At 40.7% G+C, this 24,003-nt stretch overlaps 1 protein-coding gene across 9 annotated transcripts in view; it reads right to left on the minus strand.

The window, feature by feature from the left end:
- The window catches only part of atxn1a (ataxin 1a), a 346,456-nt gene extending 324,480 nt beyond the window's left edge, over positions 1-21,976 (minus strand). For all 9 annotated transcript variants that reach the window (XM_048555139.2, XM_048555149.2, XM_048555131.2 and 6 more), the window contains exons 1-2: positions 21,540-21,976; positions 3,492-3,649 (exon numbers count right to left, since the gene is read on the minus strand). The gene's annotated coding sequence lies outside the window, so the exon portion shown is untranslated. The remainder of the gene's footprint in view (positions 1-3,491; positions 3,650-21,539) is intronic.
- Positions 21,977-24,003: the final 2,027 nt, after the last annotated feature.

Raw genomic sequence — 24,003 nt, forward strand, 5'->3', positions numbered from 1 at the left:
TGGAAGTCAGGTATCTCCTTATGTGAAATTGAACATTAAATTATCAGCCATCCTCGAGCTTCTCTTGCATACCTCATTGTGGTCAACCCAGAGTAGTCACAGTGAATACAAAGCCCAGGGAGAGCATGGAACAGAATAAGCATTTCACCTCCAGCCAGAAAAAATAGAACTATTACAAAGTAGTAATAGCAAAGGGAATGTCATAAGACCAGACAGTTGTTTCTCCAAGATCTTAAAAGGCAGGTGTAAATTAAGTCATAAAATTGGCCTTTTTATTATTTCCAGTGCTAAACTATGATGTAAAGGCACACTGTCATTAAAAATAATGTAAAATTGTGTTTGTCATTTTGAAATTGCTCAACAATACCTCAACCAAGCACAAACTCAGTCAATTAAAACAAAATTTGTACTTATATACTGAAGCACCAAGACCACATGATGTTCAAAAGCATTTTAAAGTCAATGAAGTATAGTTATTGCTGGAAATAAAATAAGGGCCAGTACCCCCATAAACAGTAATGTGATAATGACCAAATAATCTGGCAGAGTTAGTTGAGGAATTGACAATAGTTAAGACACCAAAGAGAATTTCCCTGCTGTTGCAATGCAATAGTGCATTTGGAATGCTTACATTCATCAGATGTGTTTATAGGAGACTAGTTTAACATCCTATCCAAAACAGGCAACTCTTCAGTACCACAGTAGAGTATGAAACATTCCAAGGTCTAGTGAGCAGAGGAACTGAAGGAAATCAATGTTGTTTGGAAATGGTGTTAAGGGTATTGATGGAATTAAAGGCAGACAAATCCCAGGGTCCAATAATCTACATCCCAGAGTAATTATTGCCTTTCAAAATTCTATGGTCTCTGGCACAGTTCCTATGGATTGGAGCATTGCTAACGTAACCTTACAATTTTAAAAGGAGGTAGAGAGTAAACAAGGAATTATATACTAGTTAGTCTGGCATCAATTGTGTGAAAACACTAGAGTCCATGATCAAAGATTTAATAACAGAGAACTTGGAAAAGAGTGACGGGATTAGAATCAGCATGATTTACAAAAGGGAAATGTACTTGAATTTTTTGAGGACTTAACTCACAGAATTGTTAAAGGGGAACCAGTAGATGTGGTTTACTTAGACTTTCAGAAGGCTTTAGACAAAGTGCCGCATAATGAATTAGCATGTAAAATTAAAGCACATAGGATCAGGAATTCTGTGCAGATGTGAATACAGAACAGGAAAAAATAAGTAGGAACAGAAAGGTATATTTTTCAAGTGGAAAACAGTGAGTAGTGGGTTACTGCAGCTATTCGCATTATATATTAATGATTTAGATAATGGAGTAAACATAATATTGCCAAGTCTTGGAGATACAAATCTGGATGGGAGGATGAGCTATGAGGAGGATGCAGAGATGTTTCAGTGTGATTTTCATAAGTTGAATGAATTGGCAAGTGCATGGCAGATGAAATATAATGTGGATAAATGTAAGACTATTCACTTTGGTAATAAAAGCAAGAAGACAGATTATTATCTGAAATGTGACAGATTGGGAAAGGGGGAGGTACAATGAGATCTGGTTGTTCTTGTACACCAATCACTGAAAGTAAACATACAGGTGCAGCAGGCAGTGAAGAAGACAAATGATGTGTCGACCTTCATGCGAGAGGATTCAAGTACATAATCAGGAATAACTTACTGAAATTGCATAGAACCTTGGTGAGATCGCAGTGCAACTTTTATTTCCTTACTTGAGGAAAGATATTCTGGCTATGAAGGTTTACTAGACTGATACCTGAGATGGCAGGACTGATGTATGATGACAGGCTGCATCAACTAGCATCATATTTACTTGGGTTTAGAAGAATGAGGGGTGATCTCATAAAATTGTATAAAATTGTAAAAGACAAGACAGAAGTCACAGTTTAAGGACAGGGGTTAGACCACTTAGGATTGAGATAAGGAGAATCTCTTCATCCAGAAAGTGGATGGAAGCCTATGGAATTATTTGCCACAGAAAGCTACTGAATCCGGAATATTGAAAGTTTTCAAGAAAAAGTTAGATATAATTCCTCGGGCTAAAGGGATCAAAGGGTTTTGGGAGAAAGTGGGAACAGAATGGCCTACTCCTGTTCCCATTTTCCATGTTGCTATGCTTAAGTGAAATCTAGTCTATGCACCTAAGTCTCTTGCGTGGGAGCTGAACCATCAAAGATGAGAATGCCATAGTTTACACCTCTTTAACTTGCTCAAACTCCACCAGGATTTGCAACATCCAGTTGATCCCAAGAAGGTCTTGTAAATGCACCATCTATGTTCTTTTGTAACTCTGATCCATGTAATTAAACAAGAAAGTTATTATTGAAATTTATATTCCTTTTACTGAACCATATTTCCAGAGCCATCATTCATGGATGACCTTTGACAAACACTAAACAGATGAAACATTGATAGATCAATGAGTCGTTTCTCTAGTCTACCTGTTTTGTATTATTTTTAAATAATGTTCATAAGTGGGAGAATCAAGTTTCTCTCCTCAGGATCTGTCATCTAAGTTTCATTTCTTGTAAAAGGTAGAAGAAATTTTCTGGTGATTGAGGATCAACCATAGAAAGCTGAAGCAGAGGAAAAGCATTCTTGCCCTCCAGTTAACGCATCTTTTGTATCATGTACTGAGCCTGCAATGGCCATCTTCATCTCTCTCTCTCACACTCATACACAGTTCTTATGCCTCTACTCAGTTTTATATGGAATCTATTCAGTACTTTCTCAAATGCTTTTACCATGTCTGCATTTGTTGTACTTGGAGGCTTTCTCTCATAATTGTTAATGTAATATTTTGATTTTGCAATCAATTTCTCACATCACACAGATTCACATCCACATTATCAATTCCCTTCATGTTATTATTCCCACTGGAGAAAAACAGAATTAAATTGAGCTTTGAACTAGCTGGGCATAATTTCCTACTAGCCACATTATCACAGTTCATAAACTGTTACATTTTTATCACCTGCAAAAGTAACACAGCTACCAATAAAAAGAATAACCAAAACAACCCTCTAACCCTCTGTTCAGAGTCCGAACCCATGATAAGATGCCCCACCCATGCCAGTGCAGATCAGAAATTCACGTGGATCACAGGAAAAGTACCTTGACACAGGTGAGTCATCAGAGAATTTGCCTTTAAATGCCTGAGTATACTTCAGCTTTCATATCCAATATCAATGATGCAATAAATTAAAAACACTTGTGCCTATGCAAAGTAGCACCCAAATTAATATATCTTGGTAGATTCTGTAAGTGTTGCCAACACATACTACATCCATCAACATTGTGCATCAGGTACCACAGGGCCTCTGCCCACTAGTTCACGTGACAATCAATTCTTGCGGAGCATACCATCAATTTCTCAATATGAGAGTGGTGGCTGCCAGCAACATAAATTTACAAAGCCAGGCATGTATGCTGGCCTGAAACAATAACACACCTTTTCTCTTGCTGGATATTAATGAAAATTCTTCTTTATTTGCGCAGTTCTCTGGTCTTACATCAGGTCTGTATGATGGAGTGCTTTAACTTCTGGACTCTGTTCAATTTTCCAATCACAGATAGGCTTCACATCAAGATGTTTTGTTGTCCATAAACCTGCAACCAAAGACAGTCACCTTAACAGTTAGTAAGCAGAGTTTTAGAGCTCAATATAAACCACAACTTGCATTTGTAAATGTTCTTCATGTTGCAAAGACATGTCAATGCTTCACAAGGTACAGAAGAAAAAATGGACAATAGGTGAAGGGGAAGTGTGGAGTAGAGGATTAAGTTGAGAAAACTAAGAAAAGCCTTTGAGAATGGAAAAAAAGATGGAGTGCACGGAGACAGCAGACAGAAGTCCAGGATAATATAGTTATGACAACTGAAAGAAAAGCCACTAATTGCAGAATCAAGTGAACTAAATGAGGAATTCATAAGGAACAAGGGATATATAGGACTGGCAAAGTAAAGGGCACCAACTGTTCCACCTACTCTCAATTTCAGTTATTGGCGGGGGGGACAGCTCTTCGCTGTTTTCACACACTTAACAGTTGCTTTTATTTATCTGATAATATCTGTGACTGATGTAACCCAACAAATCAAGTCCACCAAAATATGGAGCTGAAAAAGCTTAGCTGAGCAAAGAGTCAAAACTCTTTGTGGGTGAGCTATAACTTTCCAAACTTTAATTTCTTCTTAAGTATAACAGGCAACTGAATCAATATACATTTTATCGTAATCATTCAAAATCAAAGTTAACTGCCTTTTGTGATTACACTATTTCTTCACAACATTCTTTAATACCATCCCTGGTTATCCAGTGAGAACAATAATTCTACAGATGTTCATAGGATCATAGAATACCTACAGTGCAGAGCAGGCCATTTGGATCAGTGAGTATGCACCGACCCTCCAAAAGAGTATCCAACCCAGACCCAGCCCCCTACTGCATCCCTATATCCCTGCATTCATCATGGATAACCCACCTAAAGTGCACATCTCTGCTTACTCTGGGCAATTTAGCATGGCCAATCCACCTAACCTGCAAATCTTTGGACTGTGGTAGGAAACTGGAGTACCCAGCAAAACCCAGGCAGATATGGGGAGAACGTGCAAATTCCACATAGTCACCCAACAGTGGAATTGGATCTAGGTCCCTGGCACTGTGAGGTAGCAGTGCTAACCACTGAGCCATCACAGCACCCACATTCTGCTACATGAAGTGATGATGACGCTAATGGATAGTTACTACAGTCAATAACTTGTAAAAGCTGACAAAGAAACTGGAGTGTTTGTACACCTGACCTTCATTATGAACAATTGGCCAATTATAATTAGTGACATTGCAGGCATATGGATAACAAAAAAGTAACAAATCCCCAATGACGTTTAATGGGGGTAATTTTACTCATTTTCACACATAACATTGAAACTCCCCTGCCTTTCCTCAGGAGAACATAGAGGGAATTCAAGGCTTCAGGATTAGCAACATCTACAGTTATTTAAACCTGGAAAAATTCTGTGTAGTCCACTTCCACATTCAGGCTATGAATTTGTCATAGACTATACACAAGGAACTGACCTTTCTGCCTTCCACATAACTATAAGAGCTCTTGACTAAAGTAAATAAAAATAAGTTGTTTCCGTTGGCAAAAAGGCCAGTACCTAGAGGGCACAGTTTTAGTAATTAGCAAAGGAACAAAGAGCAGAAGAGGGGAATCCATCTTTCTAGCACAGAGAGTTGTCTTCTGGAAGACACTGCCAGAAAAATAGCAATGGAAACCATAATACCATAATAATTGGGGCAGCAGTCGGCCAATCAGCCCATCGAGTCTGCTTCACCTGTCATTGAGATCATTGCTGATCTGATTACCCTCAACTCTCCTTTTCTGCCTTTTCCCTAGAATCCTTGGTCCCCTTAATGATTAAAAATCTGTCTCTCAGCCTTGAATATACTTAGCCACCCAATCTTGACAACTGTCTGCGTTAAGATTTCAGCAGATTCACTACCATGAAGGAAGCAATTCCTCTTCACCTCTGACTTAAAAGAAGACTTCCTTATTCTTAAATTATGTCAACGGAGTGGCACAATGGCTCAGTGGCTAGCACCGCTGTCTCACGCACCAAGGGTCTGGATTTGATTCACCCTCAGGCAACTGTCTGTGTGGAGGTTTGGCAGACTGGCCATGCCAAATTGCCATAGTGTCTAGGGATGTGTAGGTTAGGTGGATTTGCCGTGGTTACAGAGATAAGCTAGGGGGTGGGTGTGGGTGGGATGCTCATCGAAGGATTGGTGTAGATTCAATGAGCCAAATGGTCTGCTCCCACAATGAAGGGATTCTATGATTCTATGTTCTCTGACCTTAGGCTTTCCCACAAAGGAAAACAATCTATCTATCTCCATCTACCCTGCTATGTCCCCCAAATTTCTTCTAAATTCCAAAGAGTCCAACCCCATCCTATTCAACCTTTCCCCATAAGATAGATCTCCCTACCTGGTAATAGCCTAGAGAACATTCTCAGAACTGCCTCCAATGCCAGTATATCTTCCTAAGATAAGGGGACCAAAACTGTTCATAATATTCCAGCTGTAGTCTGACCAGTGCCTTAATGTGGTTTGAGCAAAATGTCTCTGCTTTTATATTCCATTCCGTATGAAATATTGGCCAATATTTCATTTGCCTTTCTTACTGCATGCTGAACTAGGCTATCAGCCTATTGTGATTAATGAACAAGGGCTCCTAAATCTCACAATCTGTAGCTTTCTGGAGTCTTTATTCATTTAAATTTTATTCAGCTCCTCTCTTCTTCTGCCACAGTGCATAACCTCACATTTTTCCACAGTATATTCCATCTGCCAAGTTTTTACCCACTCACTTAACCTGTCTATATCCCTCTGGTGATTCTATGTCAGCCTTGCCTTGGAAACAACTTATTTTTACTTACTTTAATCAAGAGCTCTTATAGTTATGCGGAAGGCATAAAAGTCAGTTCCTTGTGTAACATGTAAAATTGACTATGGTACACATTCACTTTTCTCAAAGTCATTAATATATCTCGCAAATAATTTTGGCCCCAACACCAATCCATGTGGCAGTCCGCTAATTACAGGTTGTCATCTGAAAATACCCCCTTCTGCCAACTCTCTGTCTTCCATTGGTTAGCCAATTATTTATCCATAGTAGTATCTAGTATACTACCTTCAACACCAGGGACTCATCTTAGTAAGGATTTTAATATGTTATACCTTATCAAATGTCTTCAGAGAACCCAAATACATTACATCTACTGCTTCCCCTTTATCTGTGCTGCTTGTATCCTCCTCAAAAAAATTATCGTAAATTTGTCAGGCATGATTTTCCCATCACAAAACCTTGCTTGGCCATATTATGAATTTCTAAACGCTCTGCCATTACATACTTTATAGTTGATGCTAACATTTTCACAATAACAATGTTAAGCCAACTGGCCTGCAATTACCTATTTTTTGCCTCATTTTCTTTTTAGGATACAAGTCCCAAAATTACTTTCAAAAGGGAATTGAACAAATTATTTGAAGGGCAAAAAATTGCATGACTGCAAGGAAAGGATGGGATTAACCAGATAACAATTTCAAAGAGCGTGCATAAGCTGAATGGTTTCCTATGCTGCACTCCATGATTTTTACAAGTTTCCTTAGATCTGTAGTAACCTCACGATTTTAAATGCAGCAAGAAGATGGTGGCAAGGAAAGCAAACTCAAATAAAATTCCGTCTTTATTAAATACACTCAGTAGGCAATCAGACTCATCCAGCAGTTTCTTCTTGCTGCAAAAACAAAACTGACACAGCAGAAGACCCAGAAACATCAAGATGAGCTACAATATTAACAATAAGTCACAACTTTTCCAGTTTGCTTTTAATAAACAGATTGCTTGGGATCAGTTGAGCCCTACTTTAGACAAGTTCACACTTGTAAGCAGTCCCAAAGATGATTCCCCTTTAAGAAGTGCCAACCTGTATACCCTCAGCCTTGTGATATCACTACTTTCATTTTACAAGTAGCCTAACTCATGCACACATTGCATAATCTCAAATTCCATGATAAGTTGTAAATCTTACTCTCAAATTCAAATGGAATAATGTTTCAGACTGGATTGGGTTTTGATCTATTTAACTTATTTAATTTTTACTCATTATTAAGATTCAAGCAACCAGAGCGAGCTAATTCTGTGGTCTAGCAACCTGACTGCAGTTGGAAAATGGCCAGAGGTTGGGGGGCACACTGCAGACTCACAGACTGTGTTACACCAATGGTGCTTAGTGACTCAGTTGTGTAGACAGCACTATGCTACCCCCACACTGGTCACTCACTATTGAGGATTGGGGTAGGGGGAAGCACACAGAAATAGTGCATCAAAGCAATAAGCACCTCTTAAAAGGGGAAAGTCAATTCTTCTACAGAGTACACTCACAAAGGCAGAAATTGTTACAGGATCTGCATATCTGCCCCTTGGATTCTCCAATGCTGCTTTGTTGACCTTTGTTGTGAAACAGGATGGAGCAGATTCCCACTGCACCTTATGCTTCAGGCCCATCAGCTAAAAGTCTTCCAGGTAACACCTCCACTGGAAGCAGGAAGTGGTAACAGTGGGGGCTAATGTCAGGAACTAATCTCCTGGAATGTGGCTGCAACGCCAGAATAGATTCAGTGCCATCAGCAAAACTGTTATTTCCTTTCTACTGAAATCTCCAGTAGTATTTCGATATTCCATTTTCCCACTTCACACCATACCACTCAGAGTTACTCACAAATCATTTTCACAACCTTCAACACATCACTTCTAACACAAAGCATACCCACTATTCACACAACTGAGGTACCTTTTCAAAACGCATTAAGACCGCCAATATGTGCCCATTAAGCACTAATGATAAATGGGCACATATTAGGCTTTTACAGTAAGATGGTGATGGAGTAGGGCTTCTGAGCTTTTCCTTTTGTTTCTTTTCTTCTTTTTCTCTCTATTTTTTCCCCTTTTTATTTTACTTACCTCTTGTTGAACAGCTCGATCGCGGCAACAATGAACGAGCCTAGCCCAGACTCAACACAGCAGCAGAGGCGAGTTTGGGTTTCCAGTAGCTTCGGCATCAACAAGGCAGTCCTAGTGTTGACTCATGGCTACTACAGTAGGGTTGAGGTTTGTGTTCCTGGGAGCATCTGTGTCCCATGTAGATTCATGGGGGTGGACAAGAGTTTAGGTCCAGTACGACACTTGGCAACATTGGCAGTGGCTGCATTAGCAAAGTGGGCCTGAAGCAGGCATATGGCAGTGATGGAATAGAGTTTGGGCCAGTGCAGTGCCTGGCAACATTGGTGGCTTCTGTACTGATAAGATCCAGGAGGATACATAGTGGCTAGGGCATTAATGGAGGCAAGATGGCGCCAACGGGTGGCAACTTTGATTCCAGTGGTAGCAACACAGCAAAGTGAACTCATGCCTGGCCACCAGGGCCATGGCAGAGCACGTAACAATAAGGTCTGTAAAATTGAACACTTTTTTTAGATTTTTGTGCCTTCAATTTCGACGTTTGGTTTATTTTCTGTGTTTTAAGATGGCGCTGGAGAGTGGCGACATTACACAACACTTTTCACTGCATTTTGTAACAGAATACTTATGATAATAAATAAATAAATAAATAAAATGATGCTGTTGTGGGTCCTTCCTGATTAGTGCTACAGGTTGCTGGACAAATTTGTCAGATTTGATAAGCCAGATGCTGAGCCTGAATGATAACTCAAGGATACTACTTTAAATATTATACATCAGCAAGTTTAAAGTTCTAGTGTACACTCAGATGTTTATGATGCTACTTGATCCAATATGGCTAGCAAATCAATTGGATAATTAGAAGCTATTTTGTGCTTTAAAAACTAAGGTCATGCTATTTTGTGCTTTAAAAACCAAGGCATAAGACATTAATCTCTGCTTCTGCTCAGATCTTTACAAATCAGGAATTTATTTGGTAAGTTGGTGCTAAAATACATAAACAAAATAAAAAATCCATGGGGAAATGCTGATTTCTACTGTTCCTAGTCCTGACATCCTTCCTCTCACTCTCTGGTCACAAAGCTCCCATAAAGTTTTCCTCTTGTGATCTAGCAAAAAGAGATCATTTACTCAAAATTATGCAAATATACTTTATTAAAAGCAATTCGTAATGATAACCGCAAGGCTATAAATTCTACATTTTCCTATGTTTTGGCTTGTACAAATAGTTTTACATTCTTAGAGACAACTATGCTAATTTCTTTAAAACACTTACTTATCAGCTAACACTGCACCAAGCATTCTGATCACTATGCAGTAACAGAAGTAGCATGCTATCCACCCTTTATTATGAAGGTGTAGGCATTCCTAACAAAGTCAGTATTCAATGTTGTTCAGAGTTGCCCATGAGCCTTTTTATTGAACTCCATATGGTGAAGGTGCTAGGTTCTCCCACAGTGCAGTTAGGTAAAAAGTTCCCTGATTTTGACCCAGCTGTGATGAGGGAATGGTGATATCTGCCCACATCAGAATACTGTGTTACCTGGAGATGATCTTACTACCCTTGTATTTTCCAGATGGCGGCTATCAAAAATTAGTAGGTGATGCAGAAATGTTGGAAATCTTAATTGACATATTCAGCTTCCCACTTCTCTCGAACCAATGCACTTATCTGACTAGTCCAGTTAGGTTTCTGATCAATGATAACTCCTGGGATGTTGATGGCAGGGGATTTAGCAATGTCAATACAATTGATTGTCATGGGGAGGTGATCAGACTTTCTCTCGAATTGATAATACATGTGGTCCCCCTTTTGCTTCGCACACTCAAGCATTGTTTCACTGTCTGAGGAATTGATGTTGTCTAGATACGCTCTCAATTAACAATTTTATTTTGGTATTATGATGGGGGAAAGATTAAACAGCAGCTGAAGATACTTGGACAAGGACACTGCTACTGTCTTTGTAGGAAAATACTGGATGTTAGTATTGGCCAGGTCAATATATCAGGAACCAAGCCAGATGTCCGGATACCTCTGCCAGTGGATGAAGTTCCTAACCAAAAATAAACATTTGATGTACACTCTGATCTATCACTCTGCCTACTCTCCAAAACATAAATACATAAGGCACAATTTTACAGATCTTCCCTAACTATCCGTCATTTTAATGATGGCATTTTTTTCCAGGGCCCTTAACTTCGGTTTCTGAAGTTCAAAAATTTACTCTAGATCATGATGTTGACAACTAATGCCATTTTATACTCTGCAAACATAATGCAGTTAACAGGAGCTCCCAAGCATTCTCTTCCAGATACTAAGTAAACTTTCTTATACCGTGATCCAGCACATAATATATACATAACATTTGTATACAATTTAAGATTCTGCATATACCACATACCATATCATTTGCCTTATAACTCATACACATGTAAAATAGGCTATCTTGTACTCTCTACTTAAACAATAACTTCGATATCATATTCTGTTACACACCATCTTACATCCCCTTGTAAATAGCTTATCTATGTGCATCATTAAAATACTAAATCCTTTAAAAATACGTGCACTGATACAATGAAGGGAAATACTGGAGAACTGCAGACCAATGAAGTTAAAGGCATTATGCAGAAATGGCTAGAATTCATTATCAGGACAGAGAAAATGAACAGATACAAAAATATAAGCTAATTGGAGAAATCTGTACAATACAGTGAAAGGAGGTCATGCCTAAATAACGTAATAGAACTCTTAGACCGATTTACTGATGTGGTGCAGGATGATCAGTAAATGCCAAAAGTATGGACACTTAGAACATTAATAGCCAATTTAAATTGAGGAGACTTAGTGGCATGGATGGAAAATTATTTGCAAAGCAGAAAATAAGGAAAAAGTAAAATAAAAACAAAAAAAAGTATATCGCTGGGCAATGAAAAGTGATAGCCTTTTTCTATGTTATCATAACAAAATAGAGCGAAGCATATTTAGGATAATAAAATGTGAGGCTGGATGAACACAGCAGGCCAAGCAGCATCTCAGGAGCACAAAAGCTGACGTTTCGGGCCTAGACCCTTCATCAGAGAGGGGGATGGGGGGAGGGAACTGGAATAAATAGGGAGAGAGGGGGAGGCGGACCGAAGATGGAGAGTAAAGAAGATAGGTGGAGAGGGTGTAGGTGGGGAGGTAGGGAGGGGATAGGTCAGTCCAGGGAAGACGGACAGGTCAAGGAGGTGGGATGAGGTTAGTAGGTAGCTGGGGGTGCGGCTTGGGGTGGGAGGAAGGGATGGGTGAGAGGAAGAACCGGTTAGGGAGGCAGAGACAGGTTGGACTGGTTTTGGGATGCAGTGGGTGGGGGGGAAGAGCTGGGCTGGTTGTGTGGTGCAGTGGGGGGAGGGGATGAACTGGGCTGGTTTAGGGATGCAGTGGGGGAAGGGGAGATTTTGAAACTGGTGAAGTCCACATTGATACCATATGGCTGCAGGGTTCCCAGGCGGAATATGAGTTGCTGTTCCTGCAACCTTCGGGTGGCATCATTGTGGCAGTGCAGGAGGCCCATGATGGACATGTCATCAAGAGAATGGGAGGGGGAGTGGAAATGGTTTGCGACTGGGAGGTGCAGTTGTTTGTTACGAACTGAGCGGAGGTGTTCTGCAAAGCGGTCCCCAAGCCTCCGCTTGGTTTCCCCAATGTAGAGGAAGCCGCACCGGGTACAGTGGATGCAGTATACCACATTGGCAGATGTGCAGGTGAACCTCTGCTTAATGTGGAATGTCATCTTGGGGCCTGGGATGGGGGTGAGGGAGGAGGTGTGGGGACAAGGGGACAATCTCCCCTTCCCCCACTGCATCCCTAAACCAGCCCAGTTCATCCACTCCCCACAGGCCCCAAACCCCACCTCTTCCTCCGGTACATTGATGACTGTATCGGCGCCGCCTCTTGCTCCCCAGAGGAGCTCGAACAGTTCATCCACTTCACCAACACCTTCCACCCCAACCTTCAGTTCACCTGGGCCATCTCCAGCACATCCCTCACCTTCATGGACCTCTCAGTCTCCATCTCAGGCAACCAGCTTGTAACTGATGTCCATTTCAAGCCCACCGACTCCCACAGCTACCTAGAATACACCTCCTCCCACCCACCCTCCTGCAAAAATTCCATCCCCTATTCCCAATTCCTCCGCCTCCGCCGCATCTGCTCCCACGATAAGACATTCCACTCCCGCACATCCCAGATATCCAAGTTCTTTCAGGACCGCAACTTCCCCCCCACGGTGATTGAGAACGCCCTTGACCGAGTCTCCCGCATCTCCCGCGACACATCCCTCACACCCCGCCCCCGCCACAACCGCCCAAAGAGGATCCCCCTCGTTCTCACACACCACCCTACCAACCTCCGGATACAACGCATCATCCTCCGACACTTCCGCCATTTACAATCCGACCCCACCACCCAAGACATTTTTCCATCCCCTCCCCTGTCTGCTTTCCGGAGAGACCACTCTCTCCGTGACTCCCTTGTTCGCTCCACACTGCCCTCCAACCCCACCATACCCGGCACCTTCCCCTGCAACCGCAGGAAATGCTACACTTGTCCCCACACCTCCTCCCTCACCCCCATCCCAGGCCCCAAGATGACATTCCACATTAAGCAGAGGTTCACCTGCACATCTGCCAATGTGGTATACTGCATCCACTGTACCCGGTGCGGCTTCCTCTACATTGGGGAAACCAAGCGGAGGCTTGGGGACCGCTTTGCAGAACACCTCCGCTCAGTTCGTAACAAACAACTGCACCTCCCAGTCGCAAACCATTTCCACTCCCCCTCCCATTCTCTTGATGACATGTCCATCATGGGCCTCCTGCACTGCCACAATGATGCCACCCGAAGGTTGCAGGTACAGCAACTCATATTCCGCCTGGGAACCCTGCAGCCATATGGTATCAATGTGGACTTCACCAGTTTCAAAATCTCCCCTTCCCCCACTGCATCCCTAAACCAGCCCAGTTCATCCCCTCCCCCCACTGCACCACACAACCAGCCCAGCTCTTCCCCCCCACCCACTGCATCCCAAAACCAGTCCAACCTGTCTCTGCCTCCCTAACCGGTTCTTCCTCTCACCCATCCCTTCCTCCCACCCCAAGCCGCACCCCCAGCTACCTACTAACCTCATCCCACCTCCTTGACCTGTCCGTCTTCCCTGGACTGACCTATCCCCTCCCTACCTCCCCACCTACACCCTCTCCACCTATCTTCTTTACTCTCCATCTTCGGTCCGCCTCCCCCTCTCTCCCTATTTATTCCAGTTCCCTCCCCCCATCCCCCTCTCTGATGAAGGGTCTAGGCCCGAAACGTCAGCTTTTGTGCTCCTGAGATGCTGCTTGGCCTGCTGTGTTCATCCAGCCTCACATTTTATTATCTTGGAATCTCCAGCATCTGCAGTTCCCATTATCTCGAAGCATATTTAGGTTTGTGTCTGATGCAAGATTGCTAAGTACAGTGAAATATGACAAAGCAAAAAAAATGGTGAGCTAGATAAACAGGGTACAGGCACAATTTTATGTAACAAGTGATGATCAATACACTTTAAATTGTTATGATCCCCATAGATGAAACATAAACCAAAATAATCAAAATTACTCAATGACTTCAAAATAAAGAAATTACCAACAAGATTCCAACCTTTGTAGCTTTTCCTTTAACATAAATCAGAATTAAATCAAATTACATGTAAATTAACAAATGATGTTTCAAATTTTTAAAAATCATTTTAAATAGTCATTACAGCAATGATCCCTCCTACACAAGCACGCAAATTTTCATCACTCCTGCACGGATGTGACACTACATTGCTACACAATTCCACAATATGTTGTTCTTCATTTACAAAGGATAGACCATAAGTCTTATTTGACAACAGCTCTTAACTTTGGGTTTCGTGGGTACTTTATCATCAGCATAGCACTTTGTACAAATCTTTTCCTAGATTATGATCTGTCCATTTCTGGGAAAACTACCAGCTCTTTAGCACTTTGAGCTATTCATATAGCTTCCCAGTTTTTGGACATCTTTCGTCAGTTCAATGAGCAGTTCCAAGAAATCTTATCATTCTGCTAAAAGAAAACCTGATTGCCTCTTGAGAGTGATCCGCTTCATCTTCTAACAAGAATTCAGTGTATTCCTCTTTCTATCTCTATCTACTTTCTCTTTGTGCCTGCATCTGTGCACTTCAGCCTTTGGCTCCTCTCACTGAAGCTCATTTTTTCTGCAGCTCTCCTTTGTGTCTGCCAACCACATGGCTTATTTTTTAACCTTTCTTTCTACTGGTACCACTTCCAAGTCAAGGGTCATCAAGCCCCATGGATTAACATTTGTTAAGATCTTAGAAAATGCATTTGATCCATTTACAATAGAAGCAAACTTTTAAAAGTTCTTTTCAAACATTCTTAGAAACAATAAAGATTGCACAGACCTTTTATAGAAATTATGAACTGTCCTTACTTTACTTCTTCTGGGTCAAAGGTTACCACAAGTAATAGCAATTGTTGACAGAAATAGGGGCCCACTTGTGGCACAGTGGTAGCAACTGTATAAAAAAAACCCGAAAGAACTATGGATGCTATAAATCAGGGACAGAAGCAAAGTTTCTGGAAAAGCTCAGCAGGTCTGGCAGCATCTGTGATGGAGAAAATACAGTTAGCATTTCAAGTCCGGTGACCCTTCCTGAGAACATTCGTTGGTAGTGACTCTATCCCTGGTTCAAGACCCACTGCTCCAGAGGTACATAGTAACATCTCTGAATAGGTTTATTACAAAAATAGTTTAAATAAAAAATGTTAAAAACTTCTAGTTTATAGAAATATTTTAGAAGCACCAGAGAAATGGATGAAAATAATTTTAAGAGCCTGTAAACCAAATAAAGCTAGTTCTTCATGTAAATAATAAATCAAAAAGTTTAATAAGATACAGAGCTTCATCTTCAAAACTTCTGGAATTTGAAAAACATGCCACTACCTTTAATGAGTGCTGGTTAGACATTTGAATATTGAGCACAATTTCACACCTGCTGGAAACACATTTTTAAACTTAAAATCAGGATTGTACACCCAAAATTTCCCATCATGTATTTTGTAGAAGTGGAGAAAAGTAAATGTAGCAAGAAGGGAAGTTGAACAATGTGCATCTGTTTGCCAGGCATAAAACAAGACTCCTAGAAATAATCTGGTTCAACATCCACACACCATATTAGTAAAGACAACAAGGATGTAATACGTGAAATGAAAGAAATTAACAAATGCATGTGTGATACCTTTTCCTTTCATTATATATTTCCTAAGGAAGCTTAAAATGTGAACTACACATTTAAAATTTAAACTAGAAAACAAACTTAACTACACAATGGGTAATTAAAAAGGTGGAGTTTTCTGAAGAACGCAAATATATTTAATCAGACTATTATTAAAATGTAGATGCTTACTTTGGAGGTAGTGCTGGATATCACAGTGAAAAGTTAAAGTGTTGGTTCCTTTAAGAAAAAGACTAACCATTCACTTTGTTATAACAAGATGCAGAACTGGATGAACACAGCAGGCCAAGCAGCATCAGAAGAGCAGGAAGGCTGACATTCTGGGCCTAGAACCTTCAGAAATTCTTCCTGTTCCTCTGATGCCGCTTGGCCTGCTGTGTTCATCCAGTTCTGCATCTTGTTATCTCAGATTCTACAGCATCTGCAGTTCCTACTATCTCTGAAACATTTCACGTTGTTGCTATTTACTGCAGACAAAATGGCTGCTGCATTCATCTATATATAATAACTTCATTTTAAATTAGTTTATCACAATTAACAAAGCATGCCATATAGCTGTAAGTCTTTTATTTCCTCAATGTGTTTCCCTGGGGAGGTTAGTACAAAAAAGTTAGTTCAGCAGTTTAATGAAAAGCAAAACAGTACGGATCTTTAAGCCTCTAAATTTGAAACATTAACAATGTTTCTCGCTCCACAGATGCTGCCAGACCTGCTGAGTTCCTCCAGTGCTTTCTGTTTTTATTTTAGTTAGGCAGTTATAGTTTGATGTGCACAGTGACGTTCAAGGAGACAATAACCAAAGAGTTCAACATTTCAAAAAATCAGGGACATCACAGGGCAGTGTCAATCATTACTGATATGGCTGCAGAACACAGGCAGCCATTTGACACCCACATCGGCCCCAGGCCCGTACAATATCATAGACCTAAGGAAGTGCCTTCAGGGAAAGCATCCAAGTCACAATGATGTAAGCAAGGAACCCTTGCAGCATGGATGCAGTCAGAAAGCTGAAGACATAAGAACAAGTTGTTCTTCTTAAATTAGAGTTACTTATAAAAATATTTAGTGCTAAGCTCACAATTTGGTCATTAATATTTCTTCATTCAAATTATCAGGTGATTCCAATTTTTGATGAAAAAGTAACTTTGAATTATCTGTAGACTGTAGTGGGACAATACGTCCCACACAACTTGCTAATTGTATTAACAGCCCTAATCACCACATGTCTCTCAGCTAAGGAACACTTCTGATCAGAGCCTTCTAATGTGGGGACAGGGCACCAAAATGGGTTGCTAACTGAAATTTTGGGGTGACAAGCTCAGAAACAACAATGGACACTATGTACCTCTGCCATTTATCCTACTCTCACAGGTCTTACACTTGCTCTCTTGAGTGTTTCTCACCACTTCCTATCGCCTTTCACTTGGGTCACAATAGGCCTCAAAATAGGGGAAAATAGGGACTGCAGGAAAATGTTTAGGAAGCAGTGGGTTTAAAAAACAATAAAAAAACTTCACAGCTCAAAATGCAAATATACCTGAAAAAAAAGCAACAGCAGCATGTACATATAGACAATACATGTACCAAAAGGCAATGAAGCTGTTTATCTTGAAAAAACTTGAAGTCTGTTATTCTTTAAATACAACATCAAATGTCTCAAAGTCAAATGAACAACCACTCAGTCCATTGCAATGATCACAATGTTTATGGTGAGTTGCACCTCCTATGCCCTCTGCTGTCCTCAGCCACTCTCCTGCTCCCACTGCATTATGAGATAGCAGGCAATATCAGCAGCACTGTTCTGCAGTGTTCACTTCAAACAATGCTGTGCTGATACTTCGAATCCTTGTTTCTTAGTTTTAACAATCCAACTGCAGTAGCTGAAAATTGTAACATCAGCCGCCACATGTGTCTCCACTTCTACAACACTCCTTGCAAAACAAGATGTTCCATCACACTTCAGGAGATAGGAAAGGGTGCCAAACACCAAGATGGTTCAAGGTGGAGGTAAGGTGATGAAGTGGCAGCCCTATCAAGTAACAGATTGTTTTTGTATTCTTGAAGATTTGTGAAAGGCAAACAGATTTTGAGAGTGTTCCAAACGACCATGACTCAATGGCCAGAAGACCCATCACTGTTAAACACATATGAAATGGAGTGACAGAATGGATTCACTAGTTATACTGTAGGTAGAAGTAGGAAGAAATAAGATTAATGAGTCCAGTTATGGTGATAACATATGCCATTAATAACTTTGACTCAGGCTTATGGAAAATATGGAAACTAAATTAGAAAGCCTTGGAGAGGGAAATGTGAGAGGGCTAGTATGTAGTTGGCTACATGGAGTCAATAGCTCAAAACAAATTATCTCCATGTAAATGTGTACTAGCTTCTGAGAGTGTTTGCACTATTCTGTCAGAGTTGCATCAAAGCCTCAGCTACATTTCCATGGTAATACAAATGAAACATTCATCTGCCATATTCAGATATTTTTAAAACCTAGAATTTCCTGTGTAGTGTGAATCCCTGATCTGAATGAAAGATTAGCAGCCTTCCTTCATTACTTCCCTTTTCCTTAAGCTAAGAATTTAACAAAGCTTTTAACCAATGCTGTTTTCATTTCCTCAAAGTTTCAGGCACTGAGTAAGACTCAGTCAGCGAAGTAGCAATAAGCGACCAATGTGGTTTCCAACTAACCTTGTACCATACTCTCACCACACAAATCTTCGTCCAAGTTAACATCAAAAGGAAAAACAAGGCCTGAAATTCCTCCCACCACTCCGCCAGCTGGGAATGCACCGAACGAATGAACATCTGACATGACCTGAATTTTCTTCAGAGATAGCCCTGATGTTCTCCAATTCTGGGTTCAACCCTTAGCTACGGCCTGCCTCCAAAATCAGAAGTGAAAAACCCAGTCACCAGGATTGGCCACCATATTCTGGCTGCTGGCTGAAATGTTGTGGCTTGGGAACTACGTGGTACTAAAGTACAACCAATGTCTTTCGATGTTCCTCTACACGGACACCTGGCCAATATATATCCAGCCAACTGAAGACACTCCTATCTTATTGGCATTTTATTTCCAGAAATGTAAGGGCAACATAAAAAACATGAATACCTACTGTGACTCAACTCAGCTGTCTCCTTTGTATCCGAATGATCTCCCTGATTATAGAATACTGAGATTGATACCCGTAGGTATAGGTAATTGATTCTTTTTAATCACTCAAATGAATACAAAGATTAATCATTCAAGTATGTGCCAGCAACAACAAGCCTCACCTCTAGGCCCGAAACGTCGGCTTTTGTGCTCCTGAGATGCTGCTTGGCCTGCTGTGTTCATCCAGCCTCACATTTTATTATCTTGGAATCTCCAGCATCTGCAGTTCCCATTATCTCTGATACTATTTTAGCCTCACCTACTTTCAGCTCATACTAAAAGATGTACTGATTTTGATGCATGCCAAAACACAGCTATTTTTCAAAATTCACTGCTGATCACCAATGGTCCTCAGCCAAAACGTACTCAACACAAATTATGATATTGACACTAGATTATGTTAAATATCTCCATGAAGACTTAATGTGGATACTTTGTACAACACCATATATTGTGTATCTATATTGATTCTGTTAAGAAAGCAAAATTGAAAATGTGGCTATCATATCCTTCTATGTACATCTCTACCACTTAATAGAAATTAGATCATATTTGAAAATCTCCAGCACAATAAATACTACATTCTCAAGTGTTCCACAGATACAACATAATTTTTTAGACACCTAGGTGGCTTATTCTAACATGCATAACTATTACATCCGAAAACACAAAAGTATAAAAAAAAACTTGCATCCAGTGTGGTGCATGTATTACATTCCAGACACTACGTCACACCATGCTACTGGATACATTTTTTTAAACGGACAGTAAATGCAGTCGCTGATCTGGCACCTAAAACTTAGTTACAACTGCCCTTTGACTGACCTCAACAGTTTCTAAACAGTTACAATGAGCCAGATTCACATAACCCACACTCCACCTCCAAGTTAGGTCTTTAACAGCAAGCCTTCAAGCGGTGTTCACAGCAGCATCTTGCCATCACACGGCCTTGATTGGCTATCAGCTAGTATTTTATGTATACACGTTACAAGGCCTTTTATCTTGAAATACTTCGAACAAATATGTTTATTTACTGCTGAAATAAATACCGGATTCAATCCATTTTAAAATAATGGATAAATATGTGACCACCCGGCACTTACAGTATGAAATATGCCGAAGGACACAAGCTCTTTTACAAGATAAGCATGCGCACCTCATTGAAGAGATAAATAACGTCAGTTACCAGGGCAACCTGATCTAATTACATGATTGATCAGGTCCAGGGGTAGCGCAATGAAATCCTACACCAACATCTTTGTACGTGTAGTGCACACGACAGCTTCTCCAAGAACTTCCACACATGGAAATCATTTCTGAGACTTTCATTATCCAATGCATTGAACATGTTAACACACAGTTAATGTATTTTTAACTGCTTATTGTCAACACTGATGCAATGGCTTGGAAATAATTATAGTATTCCCAGTCTCATTCATGATCTTTTTACGCAGCAGCTCTGCCTCAGAAAGAGGAGTTACTGACTCACCAGAAAACAATGTCCACGTTTTGTTTTAAGTGTTTGTTTAATGTGGTGTTGCCTTGAATTTCTGCATTTGAATGACGGGAGGGTGGATAGTCAAAGTGTCAGACGCATAATGCTAGTGGACAAAAACTGATCTCGCCGCCCTTTGTTGCTCTTTCATTTGACACAAACTGTACTCATTTTAAACACAAAATTCTTGACGTGTTTGTGGGATAAGGGCTACAGATAAATTCTGGAGCCAATAGGTCCTTTGGACAAATGTGCTGAGATTTATCAAGTCCAACAATTTTTATATGCTTATTGGCCATCGATAACGACCTAGTTCAACACACACTCAAAACCAACAGCCTGCAATAATGTTGTAGAAAAAAGCAGATGGAGGAATAAGATTTGCCGATGAGTCACCGAGGTAGTAACAATAAAGAGACTTGCGTGGTGCCACTGTCTGCTTGGATGGTCTGACCGCATAGATATCGCACTACAATGTATCGGCAGCGTTGTAAACAAGATAAAAATGTTCCCTTCTGCAGACCAGCCCTATCTACCCGATTACGCAACGCTCTGGCGAGCCCGTCTCCTACATGACCCGATTAAACAAGCGGTCAGCTCCCTGACGAGCCGCCGTTTCCCGAGCCCTGCCGCGGCATCCCCTCAGTCTCCACCCCTACCAGCACCCAACCCCCCACCCCCATCCGCCTCCTCCCCAGCAAAACATCATCCCCCAAGCATTACCTGCCGTCCCCCCAACCCCAATCCTAACGCTCCCCACTCACACACAACCCGGACGAAAACATCACAGCACATACTCAGGGCAGCACTTCATAATCACACACAGACCACACAAAATACACACACAGTTTTCTCAATCAGATTTCTGAGCAAGGCTGTGTTTGTACTATAAGAGGGAGCCTAGCCATTTCATAACAACCTACACATACACAGAGCAAGGAAATGAAAGCAAATAGCCAATGTCGCTGGAGAAGAACCGTAAAATATATATTTCTTTATATAAAACACTTACAACATCAAAAAGGCGGTGATGCCCAAGACGTGGCGCTCCGCGATGAAGGAAGCCGAGCTTGTAGCTCTGTAGTAATGTCTGTCTTGCAGACACCACTCCTGCTCTGCTTCTCTCCTCCAGCGCTCGCTCTCACTGCGTGTGTGTAACATAAGCCAAATATGGAGCACTTGGCTGCGTCTGCTGATAGCTTAAGGATTCTACTATATGCAAAGGATGCAAGACAACACACATACTGGCCGGCTGCCAACAGATCCAGAGATTAATGTGAGCGCGTTGAGAGGGCTAGAAGAAAACTACGTAAAGAAGTCCTAATTGCAACAGAACACAGTCAACATATTGCAGTGTGTTATGTACGGGCATGGTATATACATCTACGCGTCAGCGCAGGAGTGCGATAAATTTTGAAAGTAAAGTTAAACTTGTAAAAGTCACGTGTACAGTACAACCAAGAAGTCCTTTAAAAGCCAGTCGAGTAACTTGCCTAGGGCAGTACAATAGAACGTGTTTGTTGCAACAGTGCAGATTGCAAGCTGCCAACTAATTTAACTCGTCCGATGCAGGAACTTACTGTGCTGAAGTGGAAGAAATGGGGCCGAATAGAAAGGTAAAATGAATCTGAATAGACGATAAATATATCAACATATGTATGAACCAATTTATGTAAGTAGAACTTTTTTCAGCTTTTAACAAGCTTTTGTCATTCTGAAGTATGGATTTTATTGAATGGAGGAAATGCTCAAATTCAAACTGTCCCAAGTGCAAACGACTGGTGTAAGTGTGTGATGCATGTGCGTTTTGGATTCCACTCGCTCTACTCCAATGACACCCATGCATTTTCACTTGAACCCAATTTATACTTCAAAGCCGAACCCTTCAAGGTTTGATTTCGAGTATGAGATTGCCTTTCCCACTCATCTTTCCAACGTCTGCAGTTAAAACTTTGCCTTCGTCATCGATGTGATCCTTGATTTCGAAATGCGCTGTCTGCTGAAGTGAACTGCGGAATATCCCTTTAAAAAGGGCGTTAGTGGAGCAGTTTTGGAAAGGTTCCTTTAAACAGAAACACGCTGCAGGAATATCCCATCCAGCTGAAGGGCCGCGCTCACTCTTTCCTGAGAGCAACATAAACAGCTGGAATCGCTCCCAGTCACTCATTCACTTCTGATTGGTCAGGGATGATGTAATGTTTCAATGCAGTGCAGACTTCACACACTAGGGTTGCTGCAGTGTGTTTGTCCTTTACAACACCAAGTGCTGGACACAGTCTTACTGTTGTTTTCCTAGTGGAAATGTCAGTGGATCCTGTTCCAACACCTTATTTACATGGATGAAATTAAAGCTTTTTGTTTCCCAGAAATTACAATGCGTCAATTTAGTACTCTAAGCTGCAATTGCTTGGAATTGTCTGACGTTCAGTGTTCCAATTATAGTATAATAATTTTCAACGTAATACATGTATTTTTGGAAACTGAATGTACTCAGAGTTGTAAAACTTAAGGATTCAAAGAGCCGTCAAGTCCTGATAAATGCATTTGAAAAAACTAAGTGGCAGTTGAGATATATACCTATTTATGTAGTTCTGGGTTTTATCATTTTTTAAAGAAAATGTTTTATACATAGGATGCTGCACAATATTTTTAATAAATGTACATGCAACATAAAACACAAATAGAATTGACTGTGGTAGTTCCCTGTAATCAACTGCTCCCATTAAATGCACACTTAAAGCACTAACATATGGAAACTCATAAGATTACTGACTGTACTGTTCATTTCTGACGTAATTCTAAAATGCCAGCTGGTTTATGAACTGATACAGAGCGATGAATTAGCTTAGTCATGGTTTACTGGGACTGTACAGCACTCTACAATGGCAACATATGGTATTTAGCTTTAGGCTAACTCTCATAGCATTAACTAGCATATTTAACATATTTAAAAACACAATCTTAAATGGGGAATAGGAATCAGTAAAAGGTGCCCTGCAAATCACCTTGACCTCTGTAATGTGAAGGTCATTCCTTAGTTTTGCCTGCATGCACCTGGCATTATCCCACCCTAAGATAGTTAAGGGGTGATGATCGGGATGGGGAATACCAACAGGATAGATTGGACCCTGGCTCTTCAGTAAATCAAACACATGTTGGAAAGTCTTAAACTTTGGTTCTTAGATCTAGAAGAGCCTGTTTGTCCCAGAATTATATATTGATAAATTATAAAATTACAGTATAATTCAGTATACATTGAATACAGATCAATTTAAATAAATATAATTCATGCACTCAAGGATCCCTTACTCCATGGAACATACAGACTGCACAAAAATAATATTGCACTTACATAACATTATTTTTCTCCAATTAAGCTTTGGGAAAATTGAACCAATCTTCTTTAACCCACGTTATACATTCATTTTCTTTGCCATTGACTGCATCTTCTGCCTGTTTAAATCTGAGCCAGACGG

The sequence above is a fragment of the Stegostoma tigrinum genome, chromosome 2 (assembly GCF_030684315.1).
Source record: "Stegostoma tigrinum isolate sSteTig4 chromosome 2, sSteTig4.hap1, whole genome shotgun sequence".
Taxonomy (NCBI): domain Eukaryota; kingdom Metazoa; phylum Chordata; class Chondrichthyes; order Orectolobiformes; family Stegostomatidae; genus Stegostoma; species Stegostoma tigrinum.